The sequence below is a fragment of the Magallana gigas genome, chromosome 5 (assembly GCF_963853765.1).
Source record: "Magallana gigas chromosome 5, xbMagGiga1.1, whole genome shotgun sequence".
Classification (NCBI taxonomy): domain Eukaryota; kingdom Metazoa; phylum Mollusca; class Bivalvia; order Ostreida; family Ostreidae; genus Magallana; species Magallana gigas.
In genome coordinates this window covers 38,176,430-38,195,822 of record NC_088857.1, presented here as the reverse complement: position 1 = coordinate 38,195,822, position 19,393 = coordinate 38,176,430, and the positions used below count along the sequence as shown (strand labels likewise).

Genomic DNA, 19,393 nt, shown 5'->3' with positions numbered 1-19,393 from the left:
GAAAAATAGCGGTTTTATAATCTGTGAAAGAACGCAAAATAACTGACAAACGATGGACCACAATAATGACCACCTCCAGTCCCTAATCAAAGGACCTGACAAACCAATAGCTCGTCGCCTAGACCTACAGTTTGCGATAATTAGCATTGACATTCAAGAATAGAGATTGATCATAATGCATTCTTAATTATAATCAGACTCCAAGTAAGGTGCGTTGGTAAAGACAGTCTCGGGTTGTATTTATGTACCTGTATTGGAAATGCGTGGAAAAACATCATGATGGGCACAGATAATAATACTCAATCCATTTCACCATAGTCATTCTGTTCATTAAATCTGGGGTCCATAAAACGATGGATTACTGGTATCCTGCATGCTAAATGTAAAGAGGCCTTGATGTTTGTGTTCACTTTATAAACTATATAACCCCCTCAATTTGAAAGGGAAATTCTCAATTCTAAAATATTTTTCTTTGCTAAAAAATAGTTTATAGTTAGAGTATTTTTTGTAGATCAGATAGGTACATGTATTATGTTTACCCACTAGCCTCCTAAAATGGTCCATCAACTCATAGTAACATTTTTTTTACCTTACTATACACACAGTCAGAATAATAGTACCGACCGGATCTAACCCAACACCAGAGCAGCCCCCGGGTTTACTTTCAGGGTTTACCATCGGGGCGTATTCAGAGGTCGCTTTTGGGGTCTACTTTACGAACTGAAGCGTGAGGCAGACCCGTCTTTTATCTCATCATCTTACCGCCTATAAGTCCCGCCCCTTGTGTATATTCCACATGCAAATGCAGCGTCTGCTTTCAGGGGCAGGGGGTTTACTCTCTGTGTCCTTTGACTCCTTTCTGGGTTTACTCTATGTTTACTTTGGGTTTACTCTAGATAACTTTGGGTCTGTTATAGCAAACCCAGAGTAAACCCCAAGAGCAGACCCCGAATGTAACCCCTAGCCTTGGTTTATTTGGGGTCTATTTTCTGTTAGGTTTGGTCTGATTGTTACGGTACATATTCTCTCTCTCTCTCTCTCTCTCTCTCTCTCTCTCTCTCTCTGAAAAATGAAAGAAATGTACTTGAACTAGATCGACTGAAACGTTTGGGATTTATTGTAAACAGTTCACCAGGATCCTCGATGGCACGCCAGCTGCCACTTGAAGTACTCATACCCCCATCCCCTCACCTTACAGTCCATAGGACACCCTCTCAGTTACCCGGCTAGCTCTTGTGATTGACACCTGGTCAGACACGGTAGGGTTCGCCCGGTTACAGTGACCTGTCCGTTCAATCCGTCAGGCCAACCGTTATGCAACTCTTTTCAAAACAAGCACGTAATAGTTTTTTGTGTTAATTTGCTCTCTGAACTATTGCATTCCGATTTCGTGTTCTTATTGGGGTCAGTCTGACAAAAACTGACCAAGGCACTTAGAGGATCAGCCAGTCGATAATGTAGAAAACTTCAGATACATAATGGGGAAATTATTTACACCGGAAAGGGCCTTCGTGTAAAAGAAAGGAAGTAAAGTTCTAATGGTAGAAGGAGGAAAAGTTGTTCTCGTTCATATATCTAAGGTCAACCGATAAATAAGTTTCCTTTGCTGAGCCCTGCGTGGGTTTAGCCATTTCTTTGTTCACAGTGAAAACGTTAGCAGTCTAGACATGCTATTGTGGTCAGATATTTAAACACGTATTTGACTATCACGGTAACTCTGTCCGCCGACCAAGTAGTGGGGAAAGACGGCGAGGGCCCTCTTATCTGAGCTAGAGGGACGAGCGTAAACCCAAAATGCGGGAAGGGGATGGAGTGTTAGGGGGTGGGGCACAATCGAGGACAAGTTACAGGACTCGGGTGTACTGTTCTGAGGCCTAATCAACCCATTCAGAATAATTTATATGGTTGTAATTTCGTAATAATTTCATATCGTAAAGTGGAACTTTGAAGTAGTTTAATTGGGATTGGTAACATTTGTTTTAACCTTTAAATACGACATACTTTCTTTACTAGATCCATAATATTTTTATCATTCCTAACGGAAAAACAAAACATAACATTAACAGTCAAAACAAAACTTTTTATTTCACTATTAGTTACGAAATAGTAAACTCTTGAAAAAAACCCATATTGAAACGAAATAAAGACTCATTATATGGCTTGTAGTTAAAAAGTCAATTAAATAGAGTATGTGTAATATTTTATTTACAGATTAATATCATAATCATAGTATTTATGAACAATTTGTTCATTGTAACTTTATGTATGATGTGAACGTTCAGGCAGTCGGCTAGAGAGGGGTTAACCATGTGTATAAAAACGCCGACTTGGGTTTGTATTAATAGTTCAGAGATATAAAACAGGGGGTGACTGGCTGCCTGACTTATGTCCTTCGTACATTACTAAAGTTGGCCATCTTTTTCTATTTTTATCTCACCAACGGCCATTTGACACGCAGAATACCTTTCATCTACAATTTGATGAATACCTGTATATTTTGGTCTGTCCTGTTGACCAAGATACGGGGTGTAACGAAGATTCACATTTATTTTTTTAAGGCTTGGAGCATGCGTACATTTGTTAACGTACATACAGGTGTGGCATCTGGAATTAAGCACCTAGTTTAATATACATGTATGATGCTAGTAAACAAAGTACAAAAAAAAAAATCGCTGTCTGGAACTTACAGCATCAAATAAGCAAACGGTTCTTCCATTGTCTCGTATTGTGCCGTGTTGTAATACGTCAGATTAGTGTTATGGTTAGTCTATCATCGGGAAAATTAATAAAGGTTTTGAAAACTACTCGACAAGACTTGATTAGAATTTAATGATGCTTCTAGCACATATTTGTCAAATAAGGATGCTCTGCAGTGTTATCTGATCGATGCGTAATTTATCAACTGAAAGGAGGGGGGGGGGGGGGGCACAATATCGCACGCGCTTCCGAACGCATCATTTAAGGGACATCAAACTTGGAAAATTTGGATCATTTTAGTTCGTTAATTTATGGTAAAATAACAGAAAGGAGGGTCTTCTTTTTTAGTGTAATAGAATATAAGGCTAGTTAACCGTATACTGCTCTAAATCTGGCGAGCTGGCGAGGTCAGCCCGAGGTCGACTTTGCGCTCGCGTACAAAAAAAATCTCTCTTTCTCTCCTGCCTTCTCCACGGACAAAGTGACTGGCGAGTGTGATGGTCGGAGAAATTTACGTGACTTAAATCACAACTAACTTTATCTCAATGCGACGCTATTGCCAATGGAATATTTCTGTAATTGTGAGTATTTTTATTTATTCGTTCGTTTATCAAGAATATGTATACGTTGTATGAAGGTAAACCGGTATGTATGTGGCTGGTCACTACTGAGGCAACACAAGGGGATGTACAAATTTTGACGATGTACTTCGCACGGGAAATGCGAATTATTTACATGTTTTGTATTTGAAGTGAGAAGTTTACAGAAGGATTTGAATTTTATGACAGACTATACTCCTGGCGGTACATTTCGGCTTGAAGTAGGATTAGGTGAATGTGAACTTTTAAATGTAAACTCACGACCGGTTGTAGAACTTAAAAACATAATTAAATTTAGCACGGTTGAACTTTGAATAAGGAAAGTGAACAGATGGTTCGGTAAACGTAGATACATTTTTAGAATGTAAATGCGTTTATATATGTGACGCACAGACATTGTTTGCCGGCCATTAACAAAAGATCGGACAATGAGGATTGATTTTTCTGCTTGGTCCGACAATACACACAAGCCTGCGGGTCAGTCTGCCATTATTTTCGATCTATCAATGATAACAATGCTCATCTACTAACTGGCATCCCCTAAAACGTGGTTTACTTTTCGAGAAACCCCCGTCAGACATTACCGGAAGAGTCAAGGAAATTTCCGCCTAGGGTCTCGTCCAAATCCTGAAAAACGAAATTGTACAATTAGTGAAACTGACCGCTTAACACGAATGGTGAGTCATCAATTTTCTAAATTAATAAATTCACAATTGAACGGATAGGAAATGTTGAGAGAGAGAGAGAGAGAGAGAGAGAGAGAGAGAGAGAGAGAGAGAGAGAGAGAGAGAGAGAGAGAGAGAGGAGAGAGAGAGAGGGCGCAAATAGAAGAGTTTTCACTTTACATTTCTTGATATTCTATTATTTTTAAATGTTAAATTGGAAGCGAAACTTTATGGCATTGAATTAATTTATAACTGTATAATGTAGAAATATTAGAGACTAATATATATATAAGTGAAATGTTAAATCTGATGAAGTAATCTAGTGATATTGTTGCAAAAACTTTTTATTCACTTGCTCTCAAGAGCTTGCTTTAAAATATGGATGGTATATTTATGTACGTGAATTGATTGATGAGTACATAAAAAATGTTTTATTCATTGATGTCAATCATTTGCTCAAATGCAGACTTACAAATCCGATCTCACACTTATGTGAAATCAACATGTATCGATTTTCTCTTAACATATTAAAAAATTTGCAACCGATCATAAATTAAAAAGGTCACCCCCCCCCCCCCCAACACACATACCCATAGCGCCCTTTCGATTTATCGACAAAAAAGAAAGCAAAGAAAAATAATCGTATGTATAGACGTAATTCAAAACCAGGAACTGGCCACACACAGTACTGATTTTTCCATGATGCCTTGCAAACCATCAGCAGCTGTGTGACCCGCCATGTAGATTAACTGGTCATCTCGATCTATATGGGCTGATTAATTATGGAGGAATTATGTGTATCGCTAGCAAGGGCGGTAACTGCTCTCCAGAGAGACGCGGAGCAGCCATAAAACCGCGCCAAATAACGCTGCCGTCTGTATAAATCATGCTAATTTTAAAAGGGGGGAATTAACATTTTAACCTTCCTCTCTCCCCCTCCCCACAAACTATTTTGTGCTTTTTCTGATCAACTGAATTCCACACTCAAGTGATAACCTTGAAAACGCATTTTGGCAGATGTGGCTCGTCTGCGCAATGCGTCGGGGGTACCAAGAGGATATTCCCCGCCACAATCAACGGATAATCCTTGTAGCTAATGACCTATTTCACGTGTCGATCAGTACTTTATACTGGTGATACCTGGCTATTAACATAACTGCCGTAAGAAGATCTTCACCGTTATAAGTAAATCTGAATTGCGCCTCTTCTTATGCATGCTACTTAGTAATGCGTTATTCTGTATTGTATGCTACATTGATTTTATGACGTCGATGTTATTTCGCTTTTAGTGAGCAAGGAGAGAAAAAAAGGTCTATCGAGATCTTTCACCCATCTTGGCCTTGACTCTTCGTCGACCCCGGATTTCAGATAAGAAACGCTACACTTCACACTGCGGGACAGTAGAAGTTTGCACCGTCACATATTGTGCGCCATTCACAATCTGCAATTATAAACTATTACTAGAACCATCCGACCTGTGATTAGTACATCATAGACATTAACCTGTTACCTCTATCATATACCTCTCAATCGCTACTAACATGTAACTCTCTCTCTCTCTCTCTCTCTCTCACACACACACACACACACACACACACACCACACACACACACACACACACACACACACACACACACACACACACACACACACACACACACACACACACACACACACACACACACACACATCAGTTTTCTAGTTCTAAACTTGTGACAAAATCTTAGTTTCTGGTTTTTGAAACTTTGATTAAGTAAAAATAATTAAAATAAAATATTTTGGAGCATAAAAATTAATATCCTTAGTTTATCTTGGACAATATATTTGCATAAAATTTTTAAATAGTAGGATATTTCAAATAATATTACAAAAACATCACAGATAAAATGTCTTACTTTTATTGGGATGATTACATGTACATACTGAACGTGTTAATGATTAATTTAAACACTATCCAATCCGAGTAAATCAGAAAACAGCACCTTTAACGAACTTGTCAGTAAGAGAGAGAGAGAGAGAGAGAGAGAGAGAGAGAGAGAGAGAGAGAGAGAGAGAGAGAGAGAGGGAATTTCTTGTCTTCTTGCATTTGATTTGGATTATTTATTTTTTTTATTAATTATCGTGTGTAATAAAAACCGCGTAATATCATGACCGAACAATAATTTGTCCATCGTCCTTTTGCGGCCACCAATTGAAAAGAATGGGTTTCCCATGATATATTCATTTATATAATTACTGTTATTATTCATTTATTTATTTGTTTATACAACATTTTTATTTTTTTATATGTATGGTTTTAATATTTTTCTTATTTTCTATGGAACGCCCTAACTGCCTTATGTGGATAAAATTCATTTTATGATGATACTTCGTCAGCATTTAATGTTGAAGTATCGTTATATAATGTTAAAGTAATAGTATTTTAAGACAAAGTATCAGCATGAAATGAAGAAGTATCATCATATATAACGAAGATCATCCACATAAGACAGTTGAGGCGTTCGATAATTTTCATTTTTATATATATTTTAGGCATCTTATTAAGCTAGTTAAAGCAATAACATCATATTGATACAGGAATACTTATATTCAAAGTAATAAGAGCAACTGGGGAATTTTTTTTTCTATAAATCAGAACTGTAGCATTAACGACTTCAATTTATTTTTAAAACAACCAAACAAAAAAATTAAACTCAAAGCTAATTCCTATATGTGAAAGTTATGTAAATATCGTTTTGTGATACAATTTAGTCATTTAACGCCACAATATACATGGGGTAGGATCGTCCCGATTTTATGGTACATGTAGTATTTCGTCAATATATGGCGATTGAGATTGAATAATATTAAAGTTATATGCGGATGCTATGATATTGATATGTGCAATTAAAGATGACATTCAAAACAGTTAAATTGTTTCAAAAAATATCTTGAATTATGGAAATTACAATAAATGTTAATCAATCTAAAAGTATCCAACTTTTTGCCCGTTCTGCACTCTCAGGGGAAATTATTTAATTGTAACTTTACAAAGAGCAAACAAGATAAAAATTGGAGGCTTTTTCTCGTCTTTTGTGTAAAATTTAGTCCAATTAGTTAGTAGATGGTTAGTTCAAGGCAAGCTTTAATTGGTTCTAAGTTGAAGATATAACTTAATCAGATTATCAAAATGTTGTCGAAATTGAGAAATATATAAGAGCGCATATAACTGTTAGGTATATTGGGCATACTGATTATCAATGCTTTTTTAGACTGGTTTGTGTGGTTTTTTGTGGCAGCATCTATATCAATATTGTACGAGGGGTATTCAGAGAGTTTTGTTCTTGGTGAAGAAAAAAACCCAAAATGGAATATTTCATTTATTTTATCTCTTCGAAGTTCTATCTTTCATGCTAGATGCATATACACATTGCAAGACGTACAATCCGATTCTTACGTTTTTCTGTGCTCGTCTTTTATGCATACACTATTTATATGGCAATCAATCTACATTTGTAATTCAACTGATGCTTTTGACTTGAAAAATATCGTAAAATTTAGTAGAAACGAAAAAGAGTTAGGCGGAAGGGGGGGGGGGGTGTTGGAGAGTAAGGAGGATAAGAAATATATGACAAAAAGTCCTTCTTAAACGAGGAATTTCAGGAATTTCGGGACTTTCTCGGATTTGGACTTAGCTTGAACATTATAATGCAAAAGGGAAAAGGCTCAAGATCAATACTTGGTTTTTTTTGTTGACGTCTGATTTTGTTATTACTGTTTCAGTTTTTAAATATTTCTGCGTTTGTTTGGTCTTCAGTTAGTACCAAGTATTATAGGCAGTTGGACCCCCCTTTCCACCAAATTAGTGAAAACAGTATATGTAAACAGTATTGATTAATTTTTATATTTCAAAAGCATCTTACATTTATTGGATGATAAAAGCCTATATTTTTTATCATCTTTACTTTATTATGGTGTTGTATGGTCGCCTGAACATTAAGCACGCACTCTTCCCCTGTTACAATATTGTTTACATATATTTACCCAACAAATACCGATAGGAAGGGCTTTTTTCGCACAAGCAAGAAGACTATATTGCATATTGCTGTATCTCATTCAGTCAACAATTAAGGTATTCAACAAGCAGAAATCCCCCTTTATCCAAGGTTTTTGTAAATATTTCATAAACTGTCCCCATTGGTATCTGCTCTGTACGAACTATATGTGTACCTTTCCCTTTTAAATTGTTTAAAACAATTCAATAATTACAGGAAGGTTTCATCTTTATATTTGGTTGCAATGACAAATTGGCCTTTCAGATCGTGCATCAACATTGACACCTTCTCTGCCATCTTTTAATATTTTAACTGCATACAAATTGCTTTGTTTGACAAATGTTGGTCACAATCGAAGTTTTCAAATGATTTGTTTTAATCGAACATGCTCTCGTGTGACACACACCCCGTGATAAAACAGACAATGAATGTTTACGGTACATATACCGTAATTTCAAAAATATTTTAACTTTAGAAGTTTAGCGGGTTTCTCTTTAAGAACGATATGGTATATATAAGAAATCCGAAGCACAAATTCTCTATGTGACAGTGTGCGTTTGAAGTTCGAAGTTATCTGTTAATTTAATTTTCAACGGAGGACGAGGAAAACATTCGTCTTTAATGTATACATGTAGGTTAAAAACCTTGTATAGTTTCAAAGAATAAAAAAAATCATGTCATTTATTTTCATGCAAAATGTTTGCGATAAATATAACAATAACTTTAATTAATTTAGTGAAATGCTTCAATAAACTTTATGTCAGCACACTTTTCAAGTCCTCTCTTCAATTTTCAGTGATCCAAAATACCAGATAGTAGATAATGGATGGGATTCGATGTATACTTCCTTTCTGATAATTAATCCATTATTTTTTCCATGTTTTATTTTTCTTTACCTTCCCCTCTTTTTTATTGCCCAAATAGTGTTTTTTTTTTATTTGTAGCCCATTTCCGTATATAAATGGAATATCCGTTCTATGGATGCAAAATGAAACAAGTTAACGCGCGCAATGATAATAAAAAAATTCGGTTCTGTCGGTGAGGGTTATTGATTCTGCGTGGCACGTTTACCGGGCACTGACTTCATGGCCGGTGATGCTGAGGAGGCAGAATATTCTAAGTGTAGGGAGGGAAACGCATTCCGTATCTTATCCGGTTACGATTCATTTATTAGTAAATCGAAAATGTGCAGGGGATAAATCGCGTAAAAGTATGTTTTTAAAGTAAGTATAGAAATAATTTTTCGATTTTGCATTCTTTTTGAAATAATGTAATATTATATAAATAGTGCCTATTTGGGAGGGTAACAGTTGAAATTGACACCCCTCGAAAACCATTGTCAACCTCCGCTTCGCGTCGGTTGACAATGGTTTTCTCGGGGTGTCAATTTCAACTGTTACCCTCCCAAATAGGCACTATTTATATATTGTTATACTCTCATGTTAAATACTGAAATCTGATTGGTTAAGACGCAGTTCATAATCCTTTCTATTACCCTCAGCGTTAGCAACGCACTTAGCAACGGGTAACATTATATAAATAGTGCCTGTTTGGGAGGGTAACAGTTGAAATTGACACCCCGAGAAAACCATTGTCAACCGACGCGAAGCGGAGGTTGACAATGGTTTTCGAGGGGTGTCAATTTCAACTGTTATCCTCCCAAACAGGCACTATTTATTTTGTTATACTGAATGTCTTTTTTAAAATTTTTAAGAAAATTTTACTGCTTTTATATAGGAATAACGTGAATTCTACAGCGAACCGTACGCGCATAATTTTCGCGCATGTAACATTTTTTAATGTTACCCGTTGCCAAGTGCGTTGCTAACGCTGAGGGTAATAGTAAATATTATTAACTGCGTCTTAACCAATCAGATTTCAGTATTTAACATGAAAGTATAACAATAAAAAATGTTACATGCGCGAAAATTATGCGCGTACGGTTCGCTGTAGAATTCACGTTATTCCTATATAAAAGCAGTAAAATTTTCTTAAAAATTAAGACATTCAGTATAACAAAATAAATAGTGCCTGTTTGGGAGGATAACAGTTGAAATTGACACCCCTCGAAAACCATTGTCAACCTCCGCTTCGCGTCGGTTGACAATGGTTTTCTCGGGGTGTCAATTTCAACTGTTACCCTCCCAAACAGGCACTAAGTATATAATAATACAGTAATTGGGCGTATATTGTACATGAATTTGAAAAGTAGATTAAGGAAAGTATTATGTAAAGTGAAGCAATGAAATGAAATTAATTATAAAGGAAATACATTGGTTTCAATGAAAAGACAATCTAGAAATTAGAAAATGAGCTGACATATTTAAGAGTTATTGTCCCCGAATAAGCTTAAATTCGAAAATCAACTTTTTCTTCCCAAAAGGAAGATATTGTTTTGAGAAAAATATAGTTAATAAAGAATTGAAGGTTAAAATAAGGAACCAACAGGTGGTATGGAGATGTTTTATATATATAGAACAAAACAATTGCTGGAGATTACCTACAGAAGCATTTATCCTCTGAGTGAGGTAACAGCAAAGTTATCAAACACTGGATTGTGTCTGATCGAGCTGTTGAAACTGTTGTCAACGCGTTAGCAGTGTGTAAGAAGATCTAACATTGAGGCTGCTGAGCCGATTGCAACGATTGTTAAACGGATTACTCAAAGGGATGCAAGGGCGGACAGATCTCTTTAGAGTCATCGGCCATTTTAGTCTTATAACAACATACAATATATAATCTTAGCTCTACATTTACCATAATCCCTTGCTGTTTTACTGTAGAGTGAGGACCCGTTGTTAGCACAGGGAGCATTCAAATTTTTATTTAAAAACTGTCCTTGTTATATTTTTTGTTCTGTCGTGAACACGTGAACAAAAAAGTGCTTTGGGGACCTTTCCTGTAATTCTTCACTTTCGGAGGGTGAATTTGGTGTTATATGAATGCCTCAATGCTCAGGTAAAATCATTATATTTCGCGTCCTCTGATACTTCAGGGGGAAGAAACGTTTCAGGATGAAAAGGAAATATTTTTGAAGCTCGTTTGTAAAACTCGTTTGTATGGTTGTGAGGGGGTTTGTAGGGTCATCTGGGGTTTAAATCAACTCGACCGTTTTTATCAGGTCAAAATTTTAAAATGAGTGAGGTTACCGAAGGGGATATTTTCTGCTGACCAACAAAACGAAGAATTATTTCTTTTTTGAATTATATTTGTTTGACTTGCAAGTATACAATTGTCAAGACCTCAACTGTTTTATTTTTTATTTACAGAGATCTGGTGATAGTGTCATCTGCACCATCAACATTTTGGTGAGTTCATCTCGCTTTTTATACATAGTTATATCTGGTATATGGATTATGTCTTGCATGTACAGACCCTTGACAATCTGTAAAAGTACATTGAGGGTTACTAGTAACTGAGTCAGCTTTATTGTTGCAAGGGACAGTTGTAGACAATGTAAAACCCCCATCCTTACAGCTAGTGAAGTTGCCGGTCAATCCCTTGGTTTAGATAAGTACCTACAAAGTTACAAGGAAGATAATAGGAAATCATTAGCCTTGACAGGAAAACGACCTCAACACACTTAATTACAACACGTTGTGAATTCAAATTTTCAAAACTTGATTTAACCCTTATATCAAACATTATTTTTTTAATAATGCAAAGCCAGTCTTTCAGCTGTAATCTTGAGAAATGTTAGTGGTTAGCAATTGTTATGTGTATTCATGTTGTGCTTGAGGTTTCAATACCTCTAAAAATGACAAATACCATGTAGAAAGACATTCCTCTTTACGTTGTTGTTTGGTAATAAGATGGCATACAAGATGACATTGAAGCTTGAGCCAAACCACTGCATTTTGTTTGGCGATATTTCGCGGACGCGCTGGTTTTAATGATTCTCAACTCTCTCTGACCTCCGTCGCCATTGTTTCCCTCTTGTCTGTACCAGATCATTTACCTGAAATGTGTGAACTTAATTTGAATTAGGATTCACCTGTAAAACTACACTTGTACCTTTTCAATGCGCATGTCATCAGCAATCGGTAATTATTGACATCTTTACTTGTCTGTCTGTATGACTAGGATCTCTTAAGTGTTATGAATGCCGTGTGGTATAATTAAGATGATGCTATCATGTTAAAACATCGGACGTTTGGGCCATGGTTCCAAACGACCAGGTGTTGGCAGCAGACAAATTGTTGTGACGCTTACGCTGTTAGCTACGGTAACTGTCGTCTGCCAATTCTGCAGGGTTCTGCATGTGTCCGGTAACCTTTGACTCCTCGCTAACCAAAAAAAAAATCAATAAAATAGTTAAAACATGCAAAACATATCGTGGACTGCTAGTAGTCTGCTGTGTTCTGCTTGTCTATTATATTATTGTCCATCACTAGATACAGATAAGAAAATATACATGTACTGTATATAAAATTCAAAAGATACTTCTATCAGTCAATTCTACAGGGATGTTGCATATATCGGATAACCTTGAACCATCACTAGCTACAAACTATACTGAATTTTATGCATGTATACTGCTGTCACACAATTTTGCAGTGTTCAACGTTATTCTCTTTCGAGAAGTGGACAGGCATAGCCTACATCCACTTCTTAAAAGAGAATAATTATGTTCAACATACGCCCGAGAACTGTCCACGAACTATTGTAATACTTGTATATTAGACTACAAAATATACCATCGTCAGTTAATCTGCAGTTTTTTGTTCCAACAGCCATTGATCCATCACTCACTAAAAACTATACTAAATAGTAAAATATGTATAAAAAAGCGAAGTACACCGTCGCCTGCAAATTCGTCATGGTTCTACAAATGTTTGGTCATCCTTATCTCATCACTAGCTACAATCTACAATAAAATAACTCTAAATTTAAAGCATACTGTTATGTCCGGTAACCTTTCACCCACCACCAGCTAAAAGATACATATAAAATCATAAAAGACAAAACATACTGACGTCAACCAATTCTGCCAAGTTCGACATAAGCATGTCCGGTAACTTTTGAGCAAAACTACAATACTGCCGGCAATAAATTCTGCAAGGTCCTTGCATACCTTATGTCCGGTAACCTTTAACCCACTACTAGCTACAAACTATACTAGAATATTCACAAAAATGCAAATCATGCTGCCATCAGTCAAAATAAGCAGGGCTTTGCAAAGGCCAGTAATTTTGTTTTATCTATCGCTAGCTGTATGTCATCTTCGCTAGCCAAGGGTTTTCGGTCCACTTTGCTCCCCATTATGGGGAGCAAAGTGGACCGAAAACACTTGGCTAGCGAAGATGGCTGTATGTTGGAATATTTATTTAAAACTCCGAAACATGTTTGAGTCGGCGGTTTTTGCAGGGCTTGGCAAATGGTCGGTTCATTTTGACTTACCACTATATTTAGCTACGAAATAATTTGGAACTTTTGTTACTAAGTGCAAAGTTTTCTTTTTTCTTTATAGATTAACAACGATGCTTGATATGTTAGACCTCTTTTCCTTGTTTGATGATATAATATAGTAAAATAACCCTATGATATATTGGTAACAACTGTGTCAAATGATTCGATGTAATTAACAAATATTGTCACCAAAAAAAAAAAAGAATTAACTTGTTTATATTTTTTTAAGGAAATTCAAGAATGGTGGTTTCGTGCAAAATTTTGTTTTAAAAAGTATCAAATGCCATAAAATCATCATCTGCAAACATATCTGAGCTGCTATTTTTAGGTCCCGAAAAGAAAATTCTTTAAAGAATATAAATATCTAAAATAGTGTTGTTTAAACCAATGAAATTGCAAAAATCCTTAATTTTTTATAGTCTAAATAACGATATTTTTCGAAGAAATTTGCTATATTACGGATGTAGAATATCAAGAGCGCTCAAGGATAATATTTGGCAAAGATGAATGTGTTTATGACGAGGAGACTGTCGCAGGGTCACCGTGCTTTGCATCAACGTAACCGTAGGGCTATTTATAGCCCTGTTAAGGTCACAAGATTTGTATGATTTGTGTTATATATATATATAATATATATGCATTCTCTTCGTTGACCAAGTGTATAAATCATCTTAACAGACAGAACAGACAGAGGTCTTTTTTTGTAAGTCCCGACAAGACACGCCTAGTTTTGTTGACCACTAGTCTATACTGAGCAGCTCTGTGCTCGTTCTTTGCCATCATTAATGTCACAAACGTTTTGGCTTTTCAATCCAAAATTTTAAAGAAAACTATTTGTACGAAACTACGGACATCCCTATATCTCAAGATGGCGTCGTTTTAGTTTGGTTAACTAATTCAACCTCGTTTTGCCTTTGATTTCATTTTGATTTTTGGTCAACGGAATAATGAAATGGGATATTAAAAGATAGTGGTAGAATTAATATTATAAAAATAGTGCCTGTTTGAGATGGTAACAGTTGAAATTGACACCCTGAGGAAACCATTGTCGACCGACGCGAAGCGGAGGTTGACAATGGTTTTCGAGAGGTGTCAGTTTCAACTGTTATCCTCTCATACAGGCACTATTTATTTTAGTATACTGAATGTCTTAATTTTTGAAAAATTTTAACTGCTTTTATATAGAAATGATGTGAATTCTACAGCGAACGGTACGCGCATAATTTACGCGCATGTCACAATTCGTTGTGTTACCCGTTGCTAAGTCTGTTGCTAACGCTGAGGGTAATTGAACTAACAAATTTCGTAAATATCAAATCTTTAAAAGTCAGAAAACGAAAAAGCAATACAACTTGCTATGAATGAAATTCAGCCTTTGATTTTTAGGTCCAACTAGTTGAAAGCAATATTCTATAATATCAATTGAAATTATTTGCTTTTCTTTTATTATTTGTTAATCAAATACAAGAATGTAAAAAAAATAATTGGATCGGTATGGCTAATAACGTTAAAGTTCTTTGCACCTTAGATAGGTAAAAACTACATGTAATATTTGTTAAACAAAATGCTGAATGCAGCGGTATAACTTTGATTTTATCACAATAATACGAGTCTACGACCCTTCCTAAGATCTCTTTTACCCTACTATAGTCGATATCAACTTAAAAGCTCAGATACGCATTTCTCAATTTTAGACACGCAGGTAATGACATAAAAATGTTCCACACGCCATGGTATGTGGAGGAATGTGACATTTATATAAAAAAAAAATAAATTGTCTTTGATAACTAATTGCTGTTTAGGGTTCGTTCTTAGACGTTAATCTTTTTTTTAAAAAGCTAAACTTGGTTTGGTTAACTAATTCAACCTCGTTTTGCCTTTGATTTCATTTTGATTTTTTGTCAACTGAAAAATGAAATGGGAAATAAAAAAAAATAGTGGTAGGATTAATATTTTCATAATTGGGTAAATGTTGAGTTAAGTTTACAGAAAAGAAAAATGTTTAAAAAATTGTATATATTGAAATAAAAATGTGTGACGTTAATAAGCCATATATATCAATGATTCAAGGAGGCTGGATTGTCAACAAATTACCATCAGATATAGTTTAAAATTTATGTACGATAGTTTTGGCTATACAATTTTATCCGTAAAAGAAAAATTGGAATATTGTAGATGTAAAACTTAAACATCATTTAGTAACTTTAAACAGAGCTCTCCATTTAGTGGAGATTATTGTAGTCTAAAAATGGCTACCACCATCCAGTCCTCCAATCGCAACTTCTCGGGTTTTTCTTACCCTGTCGGAAAGGCCCGAGAAGTTGCGATTGCCAGCCCTCGTTAGTTTAGCTACAATTTTGTTTTCTCGGTGATGAAATTAGTCTATACAAACAAGTTGTATGTAAAAATAGTGTATGAAAGTCCACGTTGTAGTTGTATGTTTTGATGAATGGTCGTATCTGACGGGTTTTGTATAACATCTAATAAAGTTTTATATATTTTTGCTAATTATTCTTCCTTTTGGGGAGTGCAGGCTAACCCAACGATGTCAGTGTATCTACATGTTGCTGAATAAATCTATCTTTAAAAACATTTCATTTTTAAAAACTAGATAAATAATTAGACAATTTAGGAATGTTTAGATAAAAATAAATGAAAATAAAACAAATTTAAGCATTTTTTAAGGGGGTGTCATCTTCACAATGCATTTCTCAAATTTTCGCATGTCCTCTTATTTGATAATTAAAAGCTGAAATATCTTTAACAATCAAATCAGTAATTATTTATGGAAGTCACGTGTTTTGTCCACGTGCAGCAGACGATACTAGGTCAGGTTGGTCCGTGCTCCCGTTCCGACCGAGACTTTGCCTGGAAGATATTCCCGCGATTTATCAAGAAGCAATCCACTATTGTGTACGATGATTTGCAATTTTATTGTATTTTGAAAGAAAATTGTGTAGCATTTCGTTTTGCAAAGCTAGAAAAAGAAAATTTTCTGTATGACACACTTTTTAATTTTAACATTAAAAATATGCATTATTACCAGATTGCATATTTTTAAAAATAAAATAACCAAAGCAACCGAGAAAAAAACCTTTTGAAATAAATTTCGACTAAACTTTTCCCTACTGGTATTATTTGCAGACTAACACTGTTAATTAAAAAAAAAAATCAGGAAATTGTTCTGTCTGTTTGATATATATATAATCAGTAAACAAAAACGAGAAAGATGGTAAAAGATTTTTTTTAAGATAACAATGTTAAAAGAAAATCACTCTCAAATTAGATCATTTCATGAATTTCTTTAATGAAATTCCAGATAAGATAATATGATTCTATTGCCTGTTGCATTGCGTTGATAATGTTTAACCCTTTTGCTATGGTTATATCATGAGGCTTGTTGTGTTTTCCTTGTGGTTTTTTATCCAGCTTTATGATTTGTGGTCATCACATATAGCGTTAAAATGGAGGAATACCCATATAATGGTCGCTAAGTTCGCAGCTTGTTGTGTTCGTAAATAAAATTGAGTGTCAGCAAAGTTATTGATCTAGCCGCAACAGATATTCATCGGCCGCTGAACCAGTGCTGCAGCCAAAGAAAAACCCAACCCAACAAAGTGGCCGCCATCTTGAATTAGTAAAATGATGGTCTTAAAGCATTGTCAAACCCTGATACATTTTTAAAAACTGTCTTCAATAAGCTCAGGTTGTCGATAAGATTATACCGGGTATTTTAGAGTTAATCATTTTATGGACTTTGTTTGAACACAATAAATCTATCTCTTTCTTAGGAACTTGAATGCAATATGAGCGGGAAAACAGAACTTTGATCTTGAAAATTTGATCGAATGTGTTGTACAAATGTATAAGAACAACTTTTTTCTTTTTTTGTTGATGTTCCCAATTTTTGTTGTTGTTCTGTCCTGATTCAGCGTAATTTTCCCCATTGTCTTTAAGTGATCGTGAGTCATTGTAAGAGACCTCGTAAACGTGGATTGACTCCGTTGTTTTTCAGACTTATACAGTTCACAGCCTTGTTGAGTTATATGAAACAACTCGGACAAATATCAGGGGACAATAACCTCCACACTCAAGCGTCCTTCAGGTCAAAAATACAAAAACTTAAAATATATACAATTTTATTGGATAAAACCCGCCCTCTTCAGCCAAGCGAGACAAGCTTGAGCTACTGAATTCAATTCGTTGCTTTCTCATTTCCCTACCACATGCACTGAATGCCGATTTTCTGCTGTCCGTTTGCTGACGGTGGTATAATAGGAGTAGAGCAGAAGAGGGTTTCTACATCGGAATTCTTTCAGATTATCACCGGCGCGCCAACCAAACAAGTCGGGCTGTAAAGGGTCAGCCAGAGTTCGCCTCCGCGAATGTCAACACATTGTACTGAGGCCCTTTCGTATTGGATCAATGGAATAGTCCTCGCAAAACCAGGCAAGTACAAATTAATTAATCAATTTTTTTTTCATTTCGGTGTTTGAAATCATATTAAAAAAATAAAATAATTAGTTGACACATCTTGGCTAAAAAATGGGTTTCTGTAAAATAGCGGACACGCAATGTCCGTCTTTTAAGCTGTCCTTTTAATTTTCTTAGCTTGTCTATCGAGATATGGCATTGTGTCTGAAAATAGTAAAGCAAACATAGTTTAATATTTAATAAAATTGAAAGTTCACGCCGAGTGGATTTTAACCATGTCTAATGTCTTGTGGAACTGTGGTCTGGTATAATCCAATCTTAGTTTAGAAGCCCGTTATTGAGAGGTCATGATGTTCACTAAATTAAATCTAACGGTCTTCTCTTTTAAATATGTCCACCAATAATTTCTTTGCAATGAATTTCATAGGAGAGAAGGGAAAAGAAATGGGGGGATAGGTTTGTCCAGCACGCCAGGGATTTTTTTGTCACTGGTATTTAAAATTGATACAAATGACTGTTCAATCATTGAATAAACATCTATGAGATATTAGTTGTTCGTTGAAATCGGTAAATTTTACGAATTATATTGCTAAATATGTATAAATTAGTTTTTTTTAAAGCTCTATGAATCTGTCAAGTTTATTAGGTTGATTTTAAAGAATACAGCCTATGTTTGTTAATCTCTTTTACCCTGTGGCGAGTTTACTCTGAATGTTATTTCAAATCATTTTCAATGGAAGAAATATATGTACATGTACACTAGTGTCTGAAGAAGTCGAATAGAGGTCACGTGACAAAATGGTGTCCCAGGTCAAAGCCCTATGATGGCTGCCGTGGAAAGGTCCTGGCCGATTATTGCACGCTGTAATCAGTTTTTGCATGCCAACACTCGTTGGTTTAATGCTAGATCATTTTGTTTTAACTTGGGTCATTGTTGAAATGAAATTCAATAGGTTTTTTTCTCATTATTCTATTAAATCATGTTGTCATGCTTGAAAATATTAAGAAAGTGTCTTATGAATATTAAGTGTTTTCATCAGTGTCCTCCTTTTTGTGCCTACATTGTTTTAACCAATCACATTTCAATTAATAAGTGTACACAAAATATCAAATCTGTGACAATGAAGAAACCTTTTGGTTTATGTTTTACTTAAATGTTGTGCCCTTTACAGATAATTTTCCAACAAAGCAAGGTCGATCAATAAAATTGCTTAAAAGGAAAAGGATTTAGAGCAAACATGGGTAAAGAAAATGGTGGCATTTCCTCAAGGATATATTCAAATGAAAATAAATTGATTTTTAACGGGGGGAAATCAGGGTATTGATATGTTTTAGGTGTTTTGATCTTGGATTGTGCCTGTTCCAATGATAAACAGGTTTACGCAATTTTTGAACTACATCGTATGCTTGGCAATATAAATTGAAACTGTCTTTTAAATTACATATTTCTGTATTAAATACAAAACTTACAAAAGAAGATATAAACAGTTGTTTTTTTAGAATGTTTCGTGATTTTTATAATGAATTTCCTTTGTGATTCAATTAGGAGGCATTA

The 19,393-nt window shown here is 35.2% G+C and overlaps 1 long non-coding RNA gene across 1 annotated transcript; it reads left to right on the top strand.

Moving 5' to 3' along the window:
- Positions 1 to 3,079: 3,079 nt before the first annotated feature.
- On the top strand, positions 3,080 to 17,844 carry LOC136275734 (uncharacterized). The gene is made up of 3 exons (XR_010714236.1): positions 3,080 to 3,278; positions 11,265 to 11,303; positions 17,724 to 17,844. It is a non-coding gene; the product is annotated as an uncharacterized lncRNA (long non-coding RNA).
- Positions 17,845 to 19,393: the final 1,549 nt, after the last annotated feature.